The sequence below is a fragment of the Acomys russatus genome, chromosome 18 (genome assembly GCF_903995435.1).
Source record: "Acomys russatus chromosome 18, mAcoRus1.1, whole genome shotgun sequence".
In the NCBI taxonomy this organism is placed as follows: domain Eukaryota; kingdom Metazoa; phylum Chordata; class Mammalia; order Rodentia; family Muridae; genus Acomys; species Acomys russatus.
Genome location: NC_067154.1, coordinates 60,716,850 through 60,739,078, shown reverse-complemented (window position 1 = coordinate 60,739,078; position 22,229 = coordinate 60,716,850). Strand labels below are relative to the sequence as shown.

Sequence of the window (22,229 nt, the reverse complement as noted above, 5' to 3'; positions counted from 1 at the left end):
AGTTTCTGGATGGTTAATTCTGATTTTTTTTTTTTTACAATGACAGAATGTGTGGGTGTGGGGCTGTGCACGTGTGTGTGTGTGTGTGTGTGTGTGTGTGTGTGTTTATGTGTGTGTGTACACATGTAAGGTGCAACTGTGTCAATCAGAGGACAACTCTCAGGACTCAGTTCTCGCCGCTGACCACGTGGTATTAAACACAGGTCGTCAGGCTTGGCGGCAAATGCCTTCACCCTCTGAGCCACAAAGCCAGTCCTAGAGGAGACTTTAAGGACAGGAGAACACCACATTAAAGTGCCACCAGGCTTGTTTCGGTGGGTAAGAATGACAGATGCTGCAAGCCTGGGAAGCCAGTCCTTCTGGGCTGACTTTCCACGTATACCTTTACTGCCATTAAAGCTTTTCTCCATAGCACTCCAAACACTTACTATTTTTTTCCTCAAGATTGTTTAATTTCCTTGGGACTGGGGTGGTAATTCCACGGGCGTTTGCCACTCAAATGAGAAGAGCAGACAGAGCTCAAACCCCAGAACTCTCTCAGAAGCTGACACACAGCATCTACGATCCCTGACAGGAGGTGGGGAGGAAAGGCCCCTGGAGGGCTGAGGACTGGCTAGCCTGACCCACACAGCAGAAAAACCAAGAAACCTTGTCTCAAACAAGTGGATAGTGAGGGCCAACATTCAGTTTGTCACCTGACCTTGCACATTCAGTCATCTGTGTACACCCACACAAGGCATGCCAAGTTATACAAGAACTGCAATTTTTTAAAGAGAAACTCAAAAGCAAACTCCAACACTAGCATTTTCAAGTGTGCCAAGTCCCTAGTACTTTCTAGATCCAGGACAACAGGACACAATAACTGTGTCCTGTACTGGGGACAATTCTGACAAGCCCCTGGCCCAGACTGCAGCTCTGAGACTCCTCCCCCTCAGACAAATGGTCAGATCACAGAGAAAGGACATAAAACTGGTAAGGAGAGCTTGTTTCTGATTAAACAAAAACCTAGGTTCTCTAAAAGACCAATAAAGCTTTCAGAGTCCACAGCAGGAGGTCAAAACACACGAGAAGGCCACAGATGTGGTCCTTTGTTGTTTAATCAAATACAAACTGCAAGTCTTAAACCTCCGGATTTGTCCAAGGATAAGCACATCCCTCGAGTGTGCACATCTGCAGAAGGCATCCAGACTCACCAATCTTTCCATCTGGGACAAAAATCTCCCCCAACTCCACTCCCCGAAACGAGTCTCAGAAACACTGCCCATCGCCTGTCAGGTAGACACAGTCCAGATGCTCAGCTACCTCCGTGTGGTTCAAACAAATGCTTCTATCTGCCCAGCCAATGGCAAATACCAAAGGAGGTGCGTGCACATGCAGGCATCCTCATGTGTGCTCTCTCTCTCCCTCCCCCCTCCCCCCTCGCCCCCCCCACACGCAAGCATGCGCGCGTGCGCGCGCGCACACACACACACACCAGTTCCGTGAGCTGTCTGGCCCACTTGGCCCCCTGTTAGTTTCAGTGTTCTGGGGGTGCCATTCCCCACCTGGGTACATACAGGGACCCCCTGGAGCAGGATGACTCATGAAGGTAGCCCACAATCAGACCTTTTACTGTGAATTAAGCCAAAGACCGTAATCATGGGTGTTTAGAGAGGCCACGTCAAGTTTAATTTCTAAGTCACTAATGCATGATATCATTGTACCAGACAAGCATTTTCTTCTTCTCAGTTTAAAAAGGTTTTTGTTTTTAAGCTCTTGACGCTCCCGCCTTGCTAGAGCATTGCTAAAACTCTCCTGGCTTTGCCAGAGACCAACCTGGCCTCAGCTCCTGAGAGAAACACTTCAGAAGCTAGAAGAGTACATACACACACACACACACACACACACACACACACACACACGCACACACACGCACACATACACACACACCCTGGGAGGGCTGAGAACATGACTGGCGCACATCTGCTTCTGGTGTATGACTCCACATCTCAGGCTTCCATAGGCAGAGAGCAGACCACTGTGAGAGTAGCTCGGGTCTCAGGGGTTTGGCGTCCTTCTTCCAGAAACTCTGAAGAGGAGACTCTCTTTTGCTCATCATCAGAAATTTATGAACATGAAGCCTGGACTATACCCTCTGCCATAGCTGGGCAGAAGTTTCTCTTCAGTGCACAAACGGTTGTCTCCCAGAACACAGGAAAGTCACACTTGCCTACAACCCTGAGAACACAGCTCCCATGCCAAAGGCTGCCCAGCTCTCCCAGCGCCCGCCCCCCTCCGCCCATATCCCCTGGCCAGCAGGCTGGGCCCACGGGGCTGCTAACTGCAGGCACACATGGCTGACTTAGGCAAGCTTTCATATTGAAGACAGCGCTGGGAAGACATTCCTGCTCTAACCCCACAGAAGGCTGAGCACATCAGACAGTAAGTGAATCCCAACCACTACCAACAGCCATGGAGGGTGAGGGGCAGGAGAGACAGTGATAAAAGAGAGGGGAGGGGCCCTAAGTGCTTCTAAATTCACCCTGGGAATCTCCGCAGGATAAATATCACAAAGCCAGTCAGCCTTCCCCATCATGTGAACAGGGCCACATTCCTCTGAGCAAAGGTCAACAGGAAATGACCTGAAAAGACCTTTGACTTAAGGATTTAAGGATTACTGAAGCAAGATTATAGGGGGAAAGAAATACATAAAACATATGTAGACTAGATTATAATTGAAAAAAGGAAACACTGTTAAAATTTTTTTTTAATTAAGGAGAGTGCAGGATGTTTATAATAAGGAGACTGAGGGCAGATTTCAGAGCTAACTTCTGCTCCATTTTGCTGTGAACCTAAAGCTGCTCTAAGGCAGGAAAAAAAAAAACCCTATTTTTAAAACTTTAAAGAAAGAAAGTTAAATAAGGCGGCAGGAGGAGCGGGGGACCTGGGTGAGGAGCTCAGCAAGAAGGCAAATGCGCTGTGCATCTTGGCTGGTTTCCTCATCTTTTAAAGCATTTTCACAGTGACTTTACTGGCTCTGCATTTAAACAGAAATAACTGAGTCTGGCGTTGACATGTGACCCCGGTGTTTAGGAAACTGAGGCAGGAGGATCGCCATAGTTGTTTCAGACCAGCCAGGGATACATACCTTGCCTCAAAACAACAGGTGTGGTGATGCAGGCATATTATCTCAGCACTTGGGAGCTGCAGGCCAGCTTAGGCCATGTGCCCCTTCTCAAAATATAAGTCAAATGAGGTAGGAGCCACTGAGGCAGCTTCTCCTCCCCAAAGCCCTGCTGAAGTGACTTAGAAACTTCAGCGAAGTCCTACTGGACCTCCTACCACAGGCCTGGAGCCTACCCCCCAGCTCTGGACCTCCTACCACAGACCGACAGCCTACCCCCCAGCTCTGGACCTCCTACCACAGGCCTGGAGCCTATCCCTCAGCTCTGGACCTCCTACCACAGACCTCACAATCTACCTGAGATACAATGTGTGACTTGGGAATTACTTTTCTGAATGGAGCTGGGCCCCAGGGCAGGCTTAGGAATTACTCTACCTCAAAAGTCAATACATCCCACTTCTCTGAAGGAAAGATCTTAGACCCTTCAACTTCCAAGCCACAAAGAGAATTCCTTGGCCTAAAGGCCTGATGAAGAGACCTCCTCCTCCCCCATGGATAGTTGGACAAGCAAAAAGGGGGCACTGGTTCAGCAGGGATAAGTTTGCAATGCCATGTCCTATAACAAAAGTGTAGCCCACTTGATGGCTTGGCTACCCCTCTAAAGTAGGGGTAAGGAACGCCCCAAGAGCCCCAAGTCTCCAAATCAAGTGAGGCATGGGACACACACCTTCTGTGAGTGTGAATCCAGCCTGTTTTTATGTACTGAGATCCAGGCCAGTCATGGCTACACAGTAAGACCTTGTCTCAAAAAACACGAAACAAACAAAATAAATAATAAAAACAAATACACTGATCGCAAAGACTTCACAAACAAGCCACTTGGGACGTACAAGTCGGACTTCAGTACGGAGTAGACTCCATTTTAAAATATAGGCGGGAACTGCCACTCAGAAAATGAAAAACGTGTCTTCACAGGACCTTTCACAGGGCTGAACACACAGATGCATCCAGGATTCCTCAGGCAGCTAGAAGCCAGTTCCCACCAATCGATCGCACCGACTGGGCCTTGCCTTCTGGCACCCACACGGCAAGTCACCTCCCACAGCAACATGGCTGTCCTGTGATCAAGCACCCTGTGGAAACAGCAGCTTAGGACTCCCAAGACTAGCTCATGGTGTCACAACAGTTCCTATGACGGCTTCTTCGGGGACACTACTGCACCACAAGCTGCGATCCACGCTGTGGTAAAGCACCGCCCTGACCAGGGAGCCCCTTTGAGGTTCCCTGGTAAAAGTTCTCACAGCCCAAGCTGACATCTTTATTGCAAACATTCAAGGGAGAACTGCTGACCAAAAGCCACTCCCAGAAAGAGCCCTAACCCACAAGTCCTACAAAAGGCTCTTTACTGCTGCCTCCAACCACTGAATGTGTTGGAGGGCCCTGAGCCACAACGCCCACGTCCATGCCTCAGCGCTTTTCTCCATGGCTACCCGACCTTACAGCTCTCTGAAATTTGATTAACACAGAAATCCTACGTAGGAACTTACCACGTCAGTGCTGACCTGGACTCCCCTAAGCGCCCTCAGGACTGACCTGTTCACATGCACTTCCTGCACACAGGGTTACAGACAGGCCTGTCTCTGCATACCACTGCCCTTGCGACCCGCCCTGCAGTCAAGAAGTGGCTCGTCCCGGAGGCTTCTCCACTACACAGGCCAATAAGCTAAGTCATCCCTCCAGGGAAGCCCCCTTTCTTCTTTTCTCTGAACTTGTAGTTTTAAAAATAACCCAGAGGCAGGCGGATCTCTGTGAGTTCAAGCTAGCCTGGTCTACAGAGCTAGGTCTCGGACAGCCAGGGCTACATAAAGAAGCCTTGCCTTGAAAAACCTAAATAAATAAATAATCAACTAGCCAGCCATCTTAAGATATCACCACACACCAGAGAAACTGAGTAAAAAGCTGACAACACTAAATGCTGGCAGGACGCGGATAAATGCACTCATGACGCCAACACTGCACCTATGTGAGAACTTGCGACACGGTAGCTCTGCGTTTACACGTGACAAACTCAGAACGGCCCAAGTGAAAACAACTCCATGTCCTTTCACGGTGGATGGCCAGGCACACTGTGATGCTCCATGTAATGACCACTGCTCAGAAAGAAGTACCTCCGAGACATCGTGCCAGTTCAGAGAGGCCAGCCTCACAGGGCTAGGCCATGACTTAATGCAAGGCATCCTGGTGATGACCAAACTACAGTGAACGCGGAGGTAACTGTTCAAGGGACAACAGGGGCAGCACAAGGGAGAAGTTCAGAAGAGGTGGAAACAGCCCATACCTGGCTGTGGAGTTCCTAACAGTTCTAGTCACTTTGACATTGATATAGATAGCCCACATTAATTTTAAATATATATACTATATATATAAATATGTAATACACACACACACACACACACACACACACACACACACACAGATTTTTAAATACACACACTTTTTTTTTTTTAATCCTCTGCAAGGGCCGGGCATAGTGTCGCCTGCCTTTAATCTCAGCACTCAAGAGGCAGAGGTAGGTAGATCTCTGTGAGTTCGAGGCCAGCCTGGTCTACAAAGTAAGTCCAGGACAGCCAGGGCTACACAGAGAAACCCTGTTTCGAAAAACTTAAAAAAAAAAAAGCCACTAGGCCATCTTTGTAGCCCTTATATATACTTTTTAAAGCAGGGGAGTGGTTGGTTGGCAGGCTTGGTTGGTTTTTGTTTTTGTGTTTTCAAGACAAGGTTTCTCTGTGTAGTCTCGGCTGTCCTGGACTCGCTGTGTAGACCAGGTTGGTCTCGAATTCACAGAGATCCACTTGCCTCTGCCTCGCAAGTGCTGGGATTACAGGCGTGCGCCACCACGCCGGGCTAGTTGGCAGTTTTTTTAAGATTAAGTCAACCTAGCCAGCCAGGAACTCTCTAGACCAAACCAGCCTCAAACTCATAGAGGTCTGCCTGCCTCTGCCTCCCAAACGCTAAGATTAAAGGCATGTCCAACCACATCTGACTCTAATTTCTTTCCTAGAAGTAATTTCAATTTACTTCTGCCTTAAAGAGAAATGTGTCCACTTCTTAAAATCGTGTTCAGAGCTTAAGGCTCACTTGACTTTCAAATCTTTTCTTTTTAAAGTGCTGTTTCTACAAACCTTCATAAGCAAGTATTTAAGTTATTTAAATCCATCATTTGTACCTCAGGATTCCCTCACCTTGCTAACTAACGATTATCACTTGCCATGTTACTCCAGAGACAAGAACTCCTGCTGCATCCATGAGCACTCTTCCTAGAGGCCAAGGCTGGTAAGGAACCTGGATGCCAGAGCTGAGATGTACACCACCAGAGTGCGTGCGGGGCTTACATGAGGCATGTGTGTGCACATGCACACACACACACACACACGCATGCACACACACATACACACACGCGCACACACACACCATGTCTACAAGGACTTTTCTGTCTGCTTAATCACGGAGGCTAGTGATCATCACCTCCGGCAAAGTGTCCCAACCTTTACAATAGTGTCCCTTGCACTGCTTGCGATTTGTGAAGAGTCCTGGAGTCTAAGGTGTTGGGATTAGCAGGTTACTTGTGAACCCACAGAAAGACTTACATTAATCAACCAAAGTACCAGAAAACTATGGCTGAAGTTGAGACACGGCTCCTGACATCCGGGAACTAACTGGCAGGAAAAGCAAAGTCAGACACAGGGGAGTAGCTGTGCATAGCGACAGCGGTTTTCCTGGACCCTGAACTCTGCACAAGGCTCTCCAAGTGAGCTGCATCGCTAGCCCAACGCCTGTGTTCTTAAACAGTGTCCTCCGAGGTGTGCCAAAGGAAGTCAGAAAGGGGCATCACCTAGGCCAGGACTTGATGGATGGCCAAGTCTTGGATGTGCCAAACAGAGTATCTCTCCTGTCAACACACTGGAATTATCACACAACAGCCCTGATCACTGGAGGCCTGAGAGAACCAACAGCTTCAGTCACTGGCACTTGTGACAGATGAAGGCAGCAGGGCAGGGGACGGTCCTCACCACGTGGCAGGGTGCACAGTTCGCCTTCCCAGGACTCCCAGGATCGCAGGCAGCTACACTGCACACTCCACTGCCTCCTAGATGCCCAGGGACACTCTGCAGTCGCCCTGAGCAGGTGCTGATGCTTCCCTGTCCTCAACAGGTGTGTTTGAACAAGAGGAGGAAGAACGTTGCTATTTGGACAATATGTTACAAATGACTTATGACACGCCTCACACGGGATGTCAGGTCAGAAGTGCAGTACCTGAGCAACTAGGTATGGTGGCGCAAACCTGTGACCCCAGCACTTAGCGGGCAGAGACAGGAGGCAAGGAAGGCTGACAAGACCAGGCTCAGCTACACAGAAAGTTTGAAGCCAGAAAATGCTACACGAGACCAAAAGAATGAATGAATGAATGAATGAATGAATGAGTGAGTGAATGAATGAAGTCAAGCACTGATGAGCTCACAAACTTCCCCAGCTTCAGCAAGTCCCCAGCAGTTTGTGGAAAGACCTCTGCGAACCCATCCTCTGCTGTCTCTTTTGTTTTCCCCTAGGCACTGTGTCTGTCTGTCTGTCTTGAGAAGCAACTGCCGCCAGGGCAGGGCTGGGATCTGCTAATCTCCACAACTCCCCGCACACATCATTGTACAGCCATTCCCAAAGTGCCCAGGCGCCCCACGCCAAGAATGCGCACACTGGTCAGTCCTGAGAGGATGGGAAGGATGGGGGTTCGAATGCAGTTATGGAATCGTAATCCCAGCAGGACCGGACAGTTTCTTTCCAGGGCTGTGGAAACACAAGGGAGCTGGACAGATGGCCCAGGAATTGAGAGTATTTGCTGCTCCTGCAGAGGACCTAAGTTCAGTTCCCGGCACCCACATCAGGAGGCTCACATCAGCCTGTAACTCCAGCTCCAGAGAAACACCCCTTATTAATATCTGTGGATAACTGTATGCATAGGAGGACACAGACACACACACTCACACATATACACACACATACACATAAACACACTCTCATACACGCCTATACGCACACTCACGTGTGCACACACACATGCTACACACACTCACATATACACATACACACACACACACACACACAAATAAAAATAAAAATAAACCCTAAACAAAAGAAGCTGATGTCCAGGAAAAAGCAAAGGCCATATGGGACGTGCCTGCCTCTACCTCCCCAGTGTAGGCATTACAAGCACATGTCACCATGCCTATCTTTAGACATGTTCTAAAGACCAAACCCAGACACTTAGGCTTATATGTCGAGCTCTTTACTCAATGAGTAACTCCTCAGACCCTTAAGGGGTTTTGTTTGCTGCTGGTGCTGGTGCTGGTGGTGCTGCTGGTGGTGCTGACTTTTTGGTGACATTGAGGATCTAACAGGGCATCACACAAGCTAGGAAAACGTTCTACCACTGAGGTATGTCCCCAGACACCTCAACTGCTTTTTATGAAAGACGGTATTAATTAAACAAAAAGATAAGAATACTGTTAATCTACATTCTGCAACTGTCTGCACACATGGTTTTTATCTGCAGCTGTCGCTAAACTTCCTTCTCAGGAGAAGGCACAAGCAACGTTTACCGCTCCTCCTAGGGTCACAATTCCACCAAAGTTGACCCTGGGAGCCAACCAGTTTAGGCTTCTTAAAAAGCACAGGTGGGGGCTACCTACAGGGTGCTGACACTCCTCCCCCACTAGGCCACACCAGAGATTTTATCTCGCAGGGATAAGGGTTTGCCCACAGACACAGATGGAGTGCCTCTCTCCTAACCCTTCCTGGGCTCTATACTCTAGCCCCTTCTCCAAGACCCTATGCAAGTAGGGCAGCACTCCAAACAACAGGTGTTAGGTGCACTGGCTATATCCTCAAACCAGCGTCCCGTGACCCTCCCCCACCTCCTATGAGTTGGAGTGGAAAGTTTTAGTGTCTTTAAAAACTCGGTCACATTATGTAAACATGTTTTTGTTTCACTCCCAGGTGTGGGATCTGGGGCTGATTCAGACTGTCCACAGTGCAGGCCCTGAGAGGGGACTGTTTGCCAGCTGTAGATAGTTTTAATTCTGAGGGCTCTGGAAAGGGAATAAATGCCAGAGCCCAGAGAGAGAGAGATAGACAGACAGACACAGACACACAGGGCGGGGGAGGGGGGCAGCTCCGAGGAAGGAGGATGAGGTGCCCACCCCCACCCCCACCCCGCCTGCTGCTCCTGGCTACTGTTGTTGAAGTCTGACTAGAAGTTGGAGATGAAGAAATGAAGATAGGACTTGTCCCCAGGAACCCAACGACCCTAAACAGCAGGAAGGAGCTAAAGCCTTCTCTCTCTCCTACCAAGTGCTGAGGGGTCAGGGTGGAAGGGAGGTAGAGGCATAAGAAACCACGACTAAAATGGAGTACAAGTTATCACCCACAATGAATGGGTATGAAGAGAGCCCAGCTGCAATGATTTTCTCAAGTGATTACAAACCAAACACTCTAAGATGGCGGTTGTTTGGCTTAGAGCAGAGGTTCTCAACCTGTGGGTCGTGACCCCCAAGGGTCAAATATCAGATATTTATATTATGGCTTATAACAATAGCAAAATTACCATTATGAAGTAGCAATGAAATAATTTTATGGCTTGGGGACCACCATAACATGAGGAACAGTGTTAAAGTGTCGCAGCGTTAGCAGGCCAAGAACCACTAGTCTGCTACCCTCTAAGCCTTAGAGGGCACTCTTAGGAAGCAGCAATTCATTTTCATGGAAAGAGAGTCAGGTCCTCACTAAGTCACCTCTTGTCACAAATTCAGTAAGATCATCGCCTCATTTAGGTGACTTCTCCTGTGAGTCCCCTCTCCTCGTTATGCCGGGGAAAGCAACCTGAAGGCGGAGGGGCTTATGTGAGCTCACAGTTTGAGGGGATACAGTCCACCCTGGTGACAGGTGACTCCATGGTGGCAGGAAATCTCCTTACACCTTGGCAAAAGCAGAAAGCAGACAGCTGACAGGAAGTGGGACCAACAATAAGAGCCAACTTCCTCCAGCATGGCCTCACCTCTAGAATCTGACGCTGGAGAACTGAGGCGCTGGAGGGTTACAAAGGAGATCATGTCAGCCCCACACAAATGTCCTCTCAAACTCCTGAACCTCATAAGCCTCTGTCCCTGTGAATGCCATCCCAGGTGAAAAGAACGGTAGGCACCACTTTCATCTAGGTCACTTCACAGACGAAGGGCAGCAAGGCCACCACCAAAAGAAGTCAAATTCAAGGATATTCAGCCATGTGTGTGGTGTTTTTGTTGTTGTTGTTGTTGTTGTTTTGGGTTTTTTTTGCATACATCGTCAAATAGTCCTTAAAAGCAGTTTGTTCTTCAGAGTGACTTGACATCTCCATCGTCCTAAGTTACTTTTCCTGTTGCTGTGACAAAATCTCCCAACAAACATTTAAGGGGAAAAGGGGGGGGGGGGTCTTATGTCAGCTCACAGTTCAGAGGAGCCGCCAGAGAAGGAGCCAGAGGAGCCAGGGCAGCATAAGCCTACCTCCTCGCTGTGTGTGGGGTTCCCTCATGCCCACGGTGAGGAAGCAGACAGCGGTGACCACCAGCTGCTACCGGGGCCTCCCTCCCTCCCTCCCCCGTACAGCCCAGGGAAAGGCAGTGCCCACAGTGGGCGGGTTCTTCCTGCCTCAGGTAACCTGATAAGCATAATCCTCCAAAGGAGAGACAGCTCCTACCTAGGTGGCTGGAGATCTCACCAGACAGACACCTGAGACTACCTCACTTCCAGAATCACTTTTCCACAAAAAAAGTAAGTAGAAAACAGTTTACTCAAAGATAAGTGTTAAATAGCCGTCAAGAGGTCAATTCTTTCAGTGACGCTTTGAATGGCCATCCTCCTGGCAAAGCCCAACTCAAAGAGCAACTGAGAGTAAATAAATGCATCATTTAATACAGTTACTATTACCTAATAAACCAGGCATGGCTGCACAGAGCCCAGAGGAGTCTACAAGGCTTTACGGGCCCTGGCTCCATCCTGTTGCTGGTCTCCTGTCCACACCACAATATGGCTGCTGTGGCTACAGACACCCCATCTAGCCTTGGAGGCTCTTTTTGAACATTCCCAGATGCTGGGGACTTCTGGGAAGGAATGTTCTGGGCAACAAAGGCGCTTCAAGGAGCCTGAGCCACCCGCTGCTGATCCAACAACACCAAAGTGACAGTGCAAGTTGCAGGATCCATCAGCTACAACAGCTAATTAGGCTGCAGCATCTAGTTAACCCAGCGGTAACAAGCCCAAGGGCAAAAACCAACAGGCTAGGACTGACTGGGTAGGACAGAAAGGCCCTCCTCCTTAAAGTCACAGGACACCCTGAAGTGGGAGCCTCTATCTGATAGGTTAAAGATCTCCTCAGGTATAGTCTGCCCTTGCATAGGGCATTGGTGAGCGTTCCCATGGAGTTTGCTGCCCAACAAGACAAAGAAGGAAGGTGGGGCCTGCTAAGGGCAAGTCAAGCAACTACCCCAAGTTCAAGCACCTTTGATGGCACCATCCTGCTCCACAGATTCCCAGTCTAATGAATCAATGTCTATCGTGTATAGGAGATGGACAGGACATGCGAGGGTTAGGAGGGCATTTCCTCCTGGCCTCATACTTACCTGACATAGAGACTGCTGTTCTGCGGCAGACACCCAGTGCCCCTCACTGTTGATGGTCCCGTGGTTAGTGTACGAGCTGCTCTAGCGAAGAACCCCTGTTCAGTTCCCAGCACCCCCACTGGGATGATCACAACTGCTTAAGTCCGATTCTGGGAACATCTGACACCTCTGGCCTCCGTGGGCACCTGTACTCACGTGCACACACAGACCTGCAAATCATTTTTTCTTCTTGTTTTTTGTTGTTGTTGTTGTTTTTGGTTTTTTGTCTTGGTTTGGTTTTGGTTTTTTCACGCCTGGTTTCATTTTTGGTGTTTCTGTTTGTTCGAGACAGGGTTTCTTATATAGCCTTGGCTGTCCTGGAACTCACCACGCAGACCTGGCTAGCCTTGAACTCACAGAGCTCTGCATGCCTCTGCCTCCAGAGCACTGGGATTAAAAGTGTGCACCAACATGCTGGGCAGCAAGCAAGTTTTTAAAAATAGAATGTTAAAACTTGCTTTTGCCCAGGATTCCAGTTTGTTCTTCTTCTTAATTGATTTCAAAACGACTTCTCTCTCATAATCCTCCATCTGTGAAACAACACAACCTAATCTGAATCCTTTTTTTTTTTTAATCTGTTTACTTGACTGTAACATTAACCACCCATTTAGCTCTATTTTCAAAATAAGTAGGGTTGGGTTTTTTTTCCCCCATCTCCACTCTCTCCAAGTGAACTTATTTAGGAAAGAACAAAACTGTCCCATGAAATATGACAGCCAGAGCAGAGCCACCGAACCCCTTCCTTGCACTCGGGAACTGCTATTTTCCCAAATCTGAATACATTTCCTGACCATTAGTGCATTCCACAATCAAACTGTGTAAAATGTCTGGCTAAGAATGTCAGTTCTTTGAGAGACACCAGCAAAAAGTGAAGGGCGGCCGGCTAAATGAGCCACAGGTAACGGCTCTCGCTGCCAAACTTACCAGCTCACATGGCAGATGGGGAGAATTGACTCCTGTCATGTCACACTGTACTAGTGTGTGTACACATGCATACACACATGCATATACACATACGCACACGCACACACACACACACACACCCCTAGTACAACAAAAATACAATAAGGAATTAAAAAGCGTTGAGGATAAAATACATGAACAGATGAAAATATTCGCAGGACACAGACCCAAAGGATACATATCCAGAGCTGTAGAAAGTCACAGCTATAAGCAAGGTGGTCGTGACAAGTAGGACAGACCCCTGAGAGAACACAGGGCAGCTCAACACACACCTTATGAGCCTGGCACAAACAGAGAACACAAACTGCCACACCACACAAACACCTGTCTACAGGCGTTCATGAATACCAAACTCAAAAACAAGGTGGTGGCCAAAGATAGATCGTGATACCAGAGCCTGGTATTACAGCCCAAGTACTGTAAGGATCACTGAGCAGCAGACAGGAACAGCTAAGAAAGAACAGGAAGAGGAGAAAGCAGGCAGGAATACGTAGAAAGCAAAAAAAAAAAAAAAAAAAAAAAAAAAAGAGAGAGAGAAGACCCGGCCCCCACGGCAGTGAAAGTGCAGAGCAGGGAGGAAAGCTAGGCCATCCACAAACGTCAAACAGCTAGCTGGGAGTACACAGACCACCACGGAGCAGTCCAAGTCTGGACAATCCATCCTCTGAAACAAAGGTATTTAAGGAGTTCAGAAAGGGAGGTCACCGAGGACAGCCGCACTGATGGAACTCTATGAGGCCGCACTCCCAGAAGCCACTGTGTACAAGGAAGCCAGAGCACAGCGGCCTCATCCAAGCAGGAACTGGAGGAAACAGCAGAGACTCAGTCAGGGAAGCTCCCAAGTGAGAGAGCAGGTTAAAGGACAGTGGAGCATTACCACAAATATCTGTTAGTAGGGTTACAAGTACGCTTTATTTTCTCCGCGTTTCCACTGCACTGTTTTTATGTACATATAAAAGATGAGTATGTCAGCCAGCTTTGAGGACCAGATTGCTCAATTACAAAGAAATGAATATGAAGTCAATATCAAATTCTCATATCCCCAGAACTGCAATCTATCACTAAGATAAACTTCCCCATTAAAATTTTACAAAAAATTAATTAATTAAAAAAAAAGGCAGAGAGTAATTTAAAAGGGCATTAAAAGCTAGGCATGTTTACTTATTCACAAATATTTATCAAGGGTTTTCTACGTTCCAGGCTCTAGCCTAGATCCTGAAATAACAAGGTGCGAAGGAAAAACTGAACACACCACACTACTTAAGACTTGTGACTCTTTCTTTGAAGTTCAGAGTAAATCACCCTTAGGAAAAGTGTTTCTCCAAAAGGCTTCAAGCAAAGCAAAGTGACGATCACCATACTGAGCTTGTCAAAAATAACAGAATTCTTTAAAGGCAACCTAGTTGGGCCTGTGGCATTCTTGTTTTAGTGTATGCACAAGCTTAACACATCAAATTAAATCTGTGTAAATGACGAATCCTACATTAATTCTCCTTTTATTTCACAAGTCGGAAGCTCACCATGTTTAAACAATGTATCAATCACCCACTTTGTTCCAAGGATCCCTTCCAAAACCTTTCTACTGACTCAAGCCAGGGGAAAAATATCCCCACTACAAGCCCATTTTTCTCCATTGATTTAAAAACAAAAGCAGCCATTGGCATAAGTGGGCGGAGAAGTTAGACTCGGCAATAATCTTAATGGAAACCATTTGGCTCTTACCTTGGCCACATGGAAGTGGTTAAGGAGAGGGCCTGAAGGCCTACAGTCCAGTAATGGCTCTGCAGCAACATCAGCCATTAAAGGGCAAGAAAAAGCAGTTCCACCACTGGAATGGGGGGCTCTCTCTTTCTCTGTCTCTCTCTGTCTCTCTCTGTCTGTCTGTCTGTCTGTCTGTCTCTCTCTCTCTCTCTCTCTCTCTCTCTCTCTCTCTCTCTGTGTGTGTGTGTGTGTGTGTGTGTGTGTGTGTGTGTGTATGTGTGTATAATCCAGGCTAGTTTCAAACTTTATGCAAGTATAACCCAGGATGACCTTGAACGCCTGATCCTCAGAGTGCCAGCATTACAGGCACATGCCACCACACCTGGTTCCCTGGAGTGCGGGGACAGACAGACAGATCCCAGGATGGACACTTCACCACGTAAACGTACAGCTCCTTTCCATCAAAAGCACCAAACCACAGGAGAAACAAAGCCAGAAGGCTGGTAGCTCCCTAGGACGCCCTCCTCTTCTCCCAGGCAAGGCCACCAAAACAGGGAGTGCCTGCCACCTAGAAGCAAGGACTCTGAGGACTGTGGTGTCACAGGGCTGAGGGGACGGGTTTTGTTTGTTTGTTTTGTTGTTGCATCATCTTCTTTTAGAGAGGAAAGTGCAGTTCTCAAAACTACTAAGTGGCCCGGCATGGTGGCGCACACCTTTAATCCCAGCACTCGGGAAGCAGATGCAGGTGGATCGCTGTGAGTTTGAGGCCAGCGTGGTCTACAAAGCGAGTCCAGGACAGTCAAGGCTACACAGAGAAACCCTGTCTGGGGGTGGGGGTGGGGGGGCGACTACTAAGTGATCTTCTGCAGCAGGCAAACCCAGTTCCAAAAGATTGCTTTAAGATGCCCAGTGTATCACCCCAGCGAGACATGAAGCCTCCACGAAGGCACGGTCTCCTTGGTCCTCTGAGGATATTACCAGGCTGACAATACTCCCAACGTAAAACCAGCATACAAAAATTTGGCTTTTGTCTTTACTCTCTACATTTCTCCAACATCCAGTCATTTTTCCATGTGAATTAAACTATTAGGTGTCCCCCTCACCCCGCCCCTTCTGTTACTGGGATAAGAGTCAAGGCTGGCCTTGAACTTATTTATAAGCCTTCTGCTTCTGCCCCCAGAATGCTGGGATTACACGCACGGCCCCCATACCTCTCTTCAAGAGTACTTTTAAGCTTCTGTAAAGATTTCCCCCCCTTGGATAATTCCTTTAATGAAAAAACAAGACAGCTCTCCTGAAACAATGAACCCAGTATCAAGCCATGCCCAGAAAGAGATTATCAATGTGGAAAGGTGCATTTTACAGTCCTGGCACACTCAGGTGGCTGAGACAGGAGGCTCTCCAGCTAGACCAGCCAGGGACACGCTGCAAGACTCTGCCTCAAAAGGAAGTGGGGGCAATGTCTGCACTACATACCTAACTTCAGGAGGAGGCCAACTTACAGAACGGCACACCCAAGTCAGCAGGGCACACAGCAGTTCTGCCTCCGCCAGCACCTCATCGATGACCAAGTGTCTCTAGCTTCCTGTGGGCTTGGCAGACATCTGCTCGCTATCAGCACCACCGACTCCCCAGTAGAGCAGTCACTGCCCAATAATGCTTCTATTTATCTTACCCAGAAGCAGAGCTATTAGCCAGACATACTAAAAACACAACCGTTTTGCTGTGCTTGGAATAGGTCCAATATTAGTGTCTTGCTGCAGACCCACGCTGTAGGAATATAAAGTGAGCTGTGTGGGTGCCACACCCTCGGAAGACATGCACTGTCAGGGACCCACCCACCTGAAAAGCCAGGCCTAAGAACCCAGAAGAGACCAACCTTATCAACACACACACACACACACACACACACACACACACACACACACACACACGATATTTAAAGGCAACTCCCCACTAAAGCTTTCAGAACCCAGAGGCTTTTTTTCTTTTTCCTTTCTCCATTCCTTGTTCAGATTTAACGAAAGAAAGAAAGAAAGAAAGAAAGGAAAAGAAAAGGTAACGTTGGGGGAATGTTCTAAAGTGGGCTTGGCAAGTCCCCACGTGCAAAGCACACTAAACATGGCCCATCGCTGGGGTCGAGATTAGGCTCGGAAAACGCTGCCTACTGGAGGGAGGGAATGAGGTGCCCGAGAGCAGGGGCCAGGGCTAAGGGAGTCAAATGCGGGAAACTAGCAAGAAGGAAGGCTGAAACAAAAATAAACGAGACAGCCTGAGGCCACCAAACTCCCGCGAGGGGGAGGGGCTCGAGAGGCTGAGCCTGGTAAGCCGTTCCAGATGAGAGGCAGTCCTTCGCTCCCACATCTCCACCAGCAAGTCTCAAACCTCGTTTCTTTGTGAGCCGTACCTCCCTTTTTTTCCTAGGGGGGCTTTACAAAATCCCCGCCAGCGGCTGGTTTCTGGGTCCCATCACGGAATCTGGTATCCCCTCCACAATCCCTAAGTATAAGGCACTCACTCACAGGGGTCCGGACGGATCACAAGGCTAAAGTTTCCCGAACTTAAATCGTAAAAATGACGATCCTAAGTTCTAAAATGTCACACATACAAAAATAAGAAATATCTATATAGATATAGATATAACCTGTGCTTCCAAAGAGAAAATTTAAAAAAAAAAAAACAAAAAACAAAAAAACTTTGCCCTCTACGAGGCACACAGCAAAGGGAAACAAGACCTAACTTAGGAGGGCGTGTTCCTCTTTGTCACCCACCAGGAGGCTCTCGTTGCGCGTGGGCGAGCTGCGGTGACCCGGCGCCACCGTAGCACCCCCACCACCGGCCACCTCCACGGCCCGGGACCGACCTCCAGAGCCGAGATTGCAGCCGGAGGTCCGGAAGAGGCGTCGGGGGCGCTGTCACCAGGCAGGGTGGGATGGGAGGAAGCAGGGGGGAAGGGCGCCCGCGGAGGGGGAGGCCAAGAGGGGAACCCAGGACCTCAGAGCCCCGCAGCCCAGGTCCGCGAAGGTGGGCTCGGCGGGGGCCGGAGGAGCCCCCCGCTCCCGCTATTGTGGCGGGGCCCTGCGGCCAGCAGCTGCGGGCGGGACCGTTCCCGCGGACTCCGCAGCCAGCTCGGCCCGCGCCCTGGGGCTGCGGCCGGCCGCAGGGACTCGCACAAGTTGCCGCCACGGCCGGGTCCACCCAGGCGGCCGCCCTCCCGCCGCGGTCATTGTTAGCCGCCTGCCTCCTACCTCGGCGGCTCCGGCGGCTCCGGGTCCCGGTTGCGCGCTGCGGGCTGCGGGGCTAGCGAGGGCGCGGCGGCGAGCGAGGGGTCCCCGCGGGAGGCGGGCGCGCGAGCTAGGCAGGCTGAGGCCGGCCGAGGTCCGAGCCATCAAAGGTGGCGCGGGGCGGAGGGGAGGGCGGAGCAGGCGGGGTGGGTGGGGAGCGCGCTCCGGGTCGCCGCGGCCGCCTCGACGCCCGGCCCGAGCGCCACTCGCGTGGGGAGGAGCGGCGCAGGCAGAACGGGCGGCGGCCGCGTCCCCGCCCCGCGCCTTGGCCGAGGCTCCGCGCTCCCCGCAGCCGCTGCGCCCGCGCGGGGACTAGCCGCCTCCGAGGCTGGCGAGCGGGAAGTGCGGGCCACCACTGCCCCTCCCTGGGCCTGGGCCGGGTCCTCGGCAGGGGGAGCCTGGGCACAGCCTGGGGACAGCGGAGAGCCACAGCCCCCTCCAGCGTCCGAGCCGTGACCTGCGCCGGCGCGCCGGCCCCGCCCCGCTCCGCCCCGGAGGCAGGTGCGCGGCGAGGTGGACCCAGGGCCGCGCCACCCCGGAGCGGTGCCTTACTTGGGCGTGCGGCCAGAGCCGGTGTCTGAGCTGCGCCACCAAGCTGAGCGCGGGAAGAAGCGCCACCGCGGTGGCGAAGAGCGGAATGAGGAGAGCTGGAGACCCGCGCACCCGAGGCGCCGGCGGCAGCTGGCGGGAGATCCGCGGCTCTGATTCCGCAGGTCACGTTTGGATGCCCGACAGAGAGGGCTACCACGTCGCGTTCGGAAAGGGTTTTGCAGAAACCCATGAACCTCCGCCCCCTCCGGGCCACGCTCGCAGCTTCCGGCACCACCCTAAGCTGCGCGGGATTGAATCCCAGAGGCTCAGGTGCCACCTCTGTTGATGCCTAGGCCCAGCGTCCACCACCTGAAGGAATCCCACGACACCGGCCATTCCCACCACTCCCTGGCCAGGGACAGCAGAATGTCCCGAGAGGCGTGGCGAGGTTCAGGGTGGCTTGCGAGTGTTTGAGCCCTTCTGTTTTTCCAGGTCTTGGGATATAGTGGGAAGATTCAGGACAGAGAAGGCCCAGGATCCTAAGTGACATTCAATCACTGTCCCCACCCACCAGGTGCCATTTTTTCCTTCATCCTTCTTCCTCTGGCCTTGTCCTTTATATGGAACACAGGAAAGCCTTGTTCTGCTAAACCCAGAGGCTATCGTGCCCCGCCCCTAGAGCTCATAATCCGGTCACTTTGAGCCCTGGAGGAGTTCACTGACCTCAAGCCCAGGGGACACATTTTAACGGGGAGAAGCGACAACTGAACTTAACCTAATGGAAATTGCCCCGGTGGGGCGGGAAGGCCTGAGTCAGGAAAGCTTATTTACTAGAGAGAGGTGGCTGTAAGCTGGTTCATCACAGGAGAATCATGGCTGGGTTGGAGGCTGGCTCTGTGGCCAAACTGTGTGTGGCTTTACAAGTCTGAGTGAGCTATTTCCAGCCAATCATTTTCTTAAGTGTAGTGGTCGAACTGCCACCAGCAACAACGTTCAATTTTAAGGAATGGAAATTCCTTCTCATGAAGAGTCAATCTCCTCGAGTAGCCCAGGCTGGTCCTGGTGCCTCTACCACTCATGCACTGTAGCCCAGGCTGGCCCTCATGCCTCTTACCTCTCAATCTTCCTCTCATGCACTGTAGCCCAGGCTGGTCCTCATGCCTCTACCTCTCAATCTACCTCTCATGCACTGTAGCCCAGGCTGGTCCTCATGCCTCTACCTCTCAATCTACCTCTCATGCACTGTAGCCCAGGCTGGTCCTCATGCCTCTACCTCTCAATCTACCTCTCATGCACTGTAGCCCAGGCTGGTCCTCATGCCTCTACCTCTCAATCTACCTCTCATGCACTGTAGCCCAGGCTGGTCCTCATGCCTCTACCTCTCAATCTACCTCTCATGCACTGTAGCCCAGGCTGGTCCTCATGCCTCTACCTCTCAATCTACCTCTCATGCAGTGTAGCCCAGGCTGGTCCTCATGCTTCTTCCTCTCATGCAGTGTAGCCCAGGCTGGTCCTCATGCCTCTACCTCTCATGCAGTGTAGCCCAGGCTGGTCCTCATGCCTCTACCTCTCATGCACTGTAGCCCAGGCTAGTCCTCATGCCTCTTCCTCTCAGTCTTTCTCTCCCCAGTGAAGGAATGCAAACTTGAGTCAGGCGCGTCCAAGTTCTCACATCTAGGAATTACCATACCCTGAGAACCACTGTCCTGGGGGAACTGACCTCCGTCCGGTTCCTGGAGTCTCTTCACAGAAACACGAAGACAGAGCCAGACTAATCCCTGAGGCTGGGGCATGACATCAGTGTGTTTAAGTTATTGCAGGTGATTTCCAGTGTGCGGCCTGTGGTGGAAGAGTCACTGGGGAATTGTGATCAGGTGCAGACTCTGTGTCAGCCTGTTTCTAATATTCCAGGTGATGTATTCCGATTGGCCCAGGGACTGTGTTGGCAGTAATGTGCTGTGTCCCATGACTAAAAGCAAAATGGTAGATATTACAAAAAGATAAAGAATAACATTTCCCTAGTCGCCCTCATTGAAGATCATTTTCTTTTTTAAAAGATTTTATTTATTTATTTATTATGTATGTAGTGCTCTGCCTGCGTGTATGCCTGCACAACAGAAGAGGGCAGTAAATCACATTACAGATGGTTGTGAACCACCATGTGTGTGCTTGGAACTGAACTCAGGACCTCTGGAAGAGCAGTCAGTGCTCTCAACCTCTGAGCCATCTCTCCAGCATGAAGATCAACGTTTTCTACATGCAGCAGAACTGTTTAGCTGTTTTGTACGTCTAGGAGACAGCTGCTTTGGTTCTGTTATTAGAGTTATCTATTGGGTCTGTGCATGCCACCATGCATGTATGTGGCAGTCAGAGGACAGCGTGTGGCATTTGGGAGTTGTTTCTCCTTCCACCAGGTGGGTGCCAGGGATCAACTTCTGGTCCTCAGGACTGGCACAAGCACCCTTGCTCCCTGAGCCGTAGGCTCCTGGCATGCTGTCTGGTCATCTCAGCAGTAATAGGAAGGGGTGAGTGAGGTGCTCCTGAGGACCTGCATGGTGTAAAGCAGAGGACTAGGAAGGGAGGAGTGAGGTGCTCCTGAGGACCTGCGTGGTGTAGAGCAGAGGACTAGGAAGGGGGGAGTGAGGTGCTCCTGAGGACCTGCGTGGTATAGAGCAGAGGACTAGGAAGGGGGGGAGTGAGGTGCTCCTGAGGACCTGCGTGGTGTAGAGCAGAGGACTAGGAAGGGGGGAGTGAGGTGCTCCTGAGGACCTGCGTGGTGTAGAGCAGAGGACTAGGAAGGGGGGAGTGAGGTGCTCCTGAGGACCTGCGTGGTGTAGAGCAGAGGACTAGGAAGGGGGGAGTGAGGTGCTCCTGAGGACCTGCGTGGTGTAGAGCAGAGGACTAGGAAGGGGGGAGTGAGGTGCTCCTGAGGACCTGCGTGGTGTAGAGCAGAGGACTAGGAAGGGGGGAGTGAGGTGCTCCTGAGGACCTGCGTGGTGTAGAGCAGAGGACTAGGAAGGGGGGAGTGAGGTGCTCCTGAGGACCTGCGTGGTGTAGAGCAGAGGACTAGGAAGGGGGGAGTGAGGTGCTCCTGAGGACCTGTGTGGTATAGAGCCTGCTCTTTCATGTGTCTCTGCTACCTTGAATCACTCCTTCCTCGCCTTCAGAATACAAATACCTGATGTCCTAGCTCATGGGCGAAGTTATTTAGTCACCTTTTTATTAGTTTTATATTTTAAAAAGGTTCTCCATGCCTATAATTCTAGTGCTTAGAAGTTTGAGGCAGGAGGATGGTTTTCTGTGACAGATGTTTCCTGGGTCAAGACTCCTCTCTCTCCTGAAATGGAACAAACCAAAGTAACAACTGCACCAACATGCAACGTGGTGAGCCAAGGAGAAGTTATTGGGGTTACTGAGGAGAGTGTGGGTGAGGAGCAGGGACAACATCAGGCCAGAATAGCTTCATTACCAAAGAGCCCAGCCCAGCACAGGCAGATGCGGGCAGGACTGGTGGGAACCACTCCTCCCAGCATCTCTAAAGCCTCCCCCTCCCCCATCTCCCTGCTGGAGGGAGTGTTTCAATTTGGAGGAAACTGCTCTCCAAGGGATGGCAAGTCAAAAACCAGCCAGAACATCACAGTGACACCTTCTCTCCAAAAGCAACAGCACACGCGCGCACACACACACACTGTGCAGTTCTTGCAGATGACCTGAGGTCAGTTACCATCACCCACATCAGTCACAGTCACCTGTAACCCCAGCTCTTCTGCACATACACATAAGTCTTTAGAAACAAAACCAGGTGGCGTGTGCCCTTAATCCTAGCGCTAGCGAGGCTGTAGCTGGAAGGTCCTTAGGGAACAATGCCATGTGTGCGTGACAACATTACAGTGAGGCAGTGAA

At 50.5% G+C, this 22,229-nt stretch overlaps 1 long non-coding RNA gene across 1 annotated transcript; it reads right to left on the bottom strand.

Moving 5' to 3' along the window:
• Window positions 1–19,319: 19,319 nt before the first annotated feature.
• On the bottom strand, window positions 19,320–19,764 carry LOC127202282 (uncharacterized). The gene is made up of 3 exons (XR_007832290.1): window positions 19,665–19,764; window positions 19,559–19,599; window positions 19,320–19,493 (listed from the first exon to the last, which is right to left on the bottom strand). It is a non-coding gene; the product is annotated as an uncharacterized LOC127202282 (long non-coding RNA).
• Window positions 19,765–22,229: the final 2,465 nt, after the last annotated feature.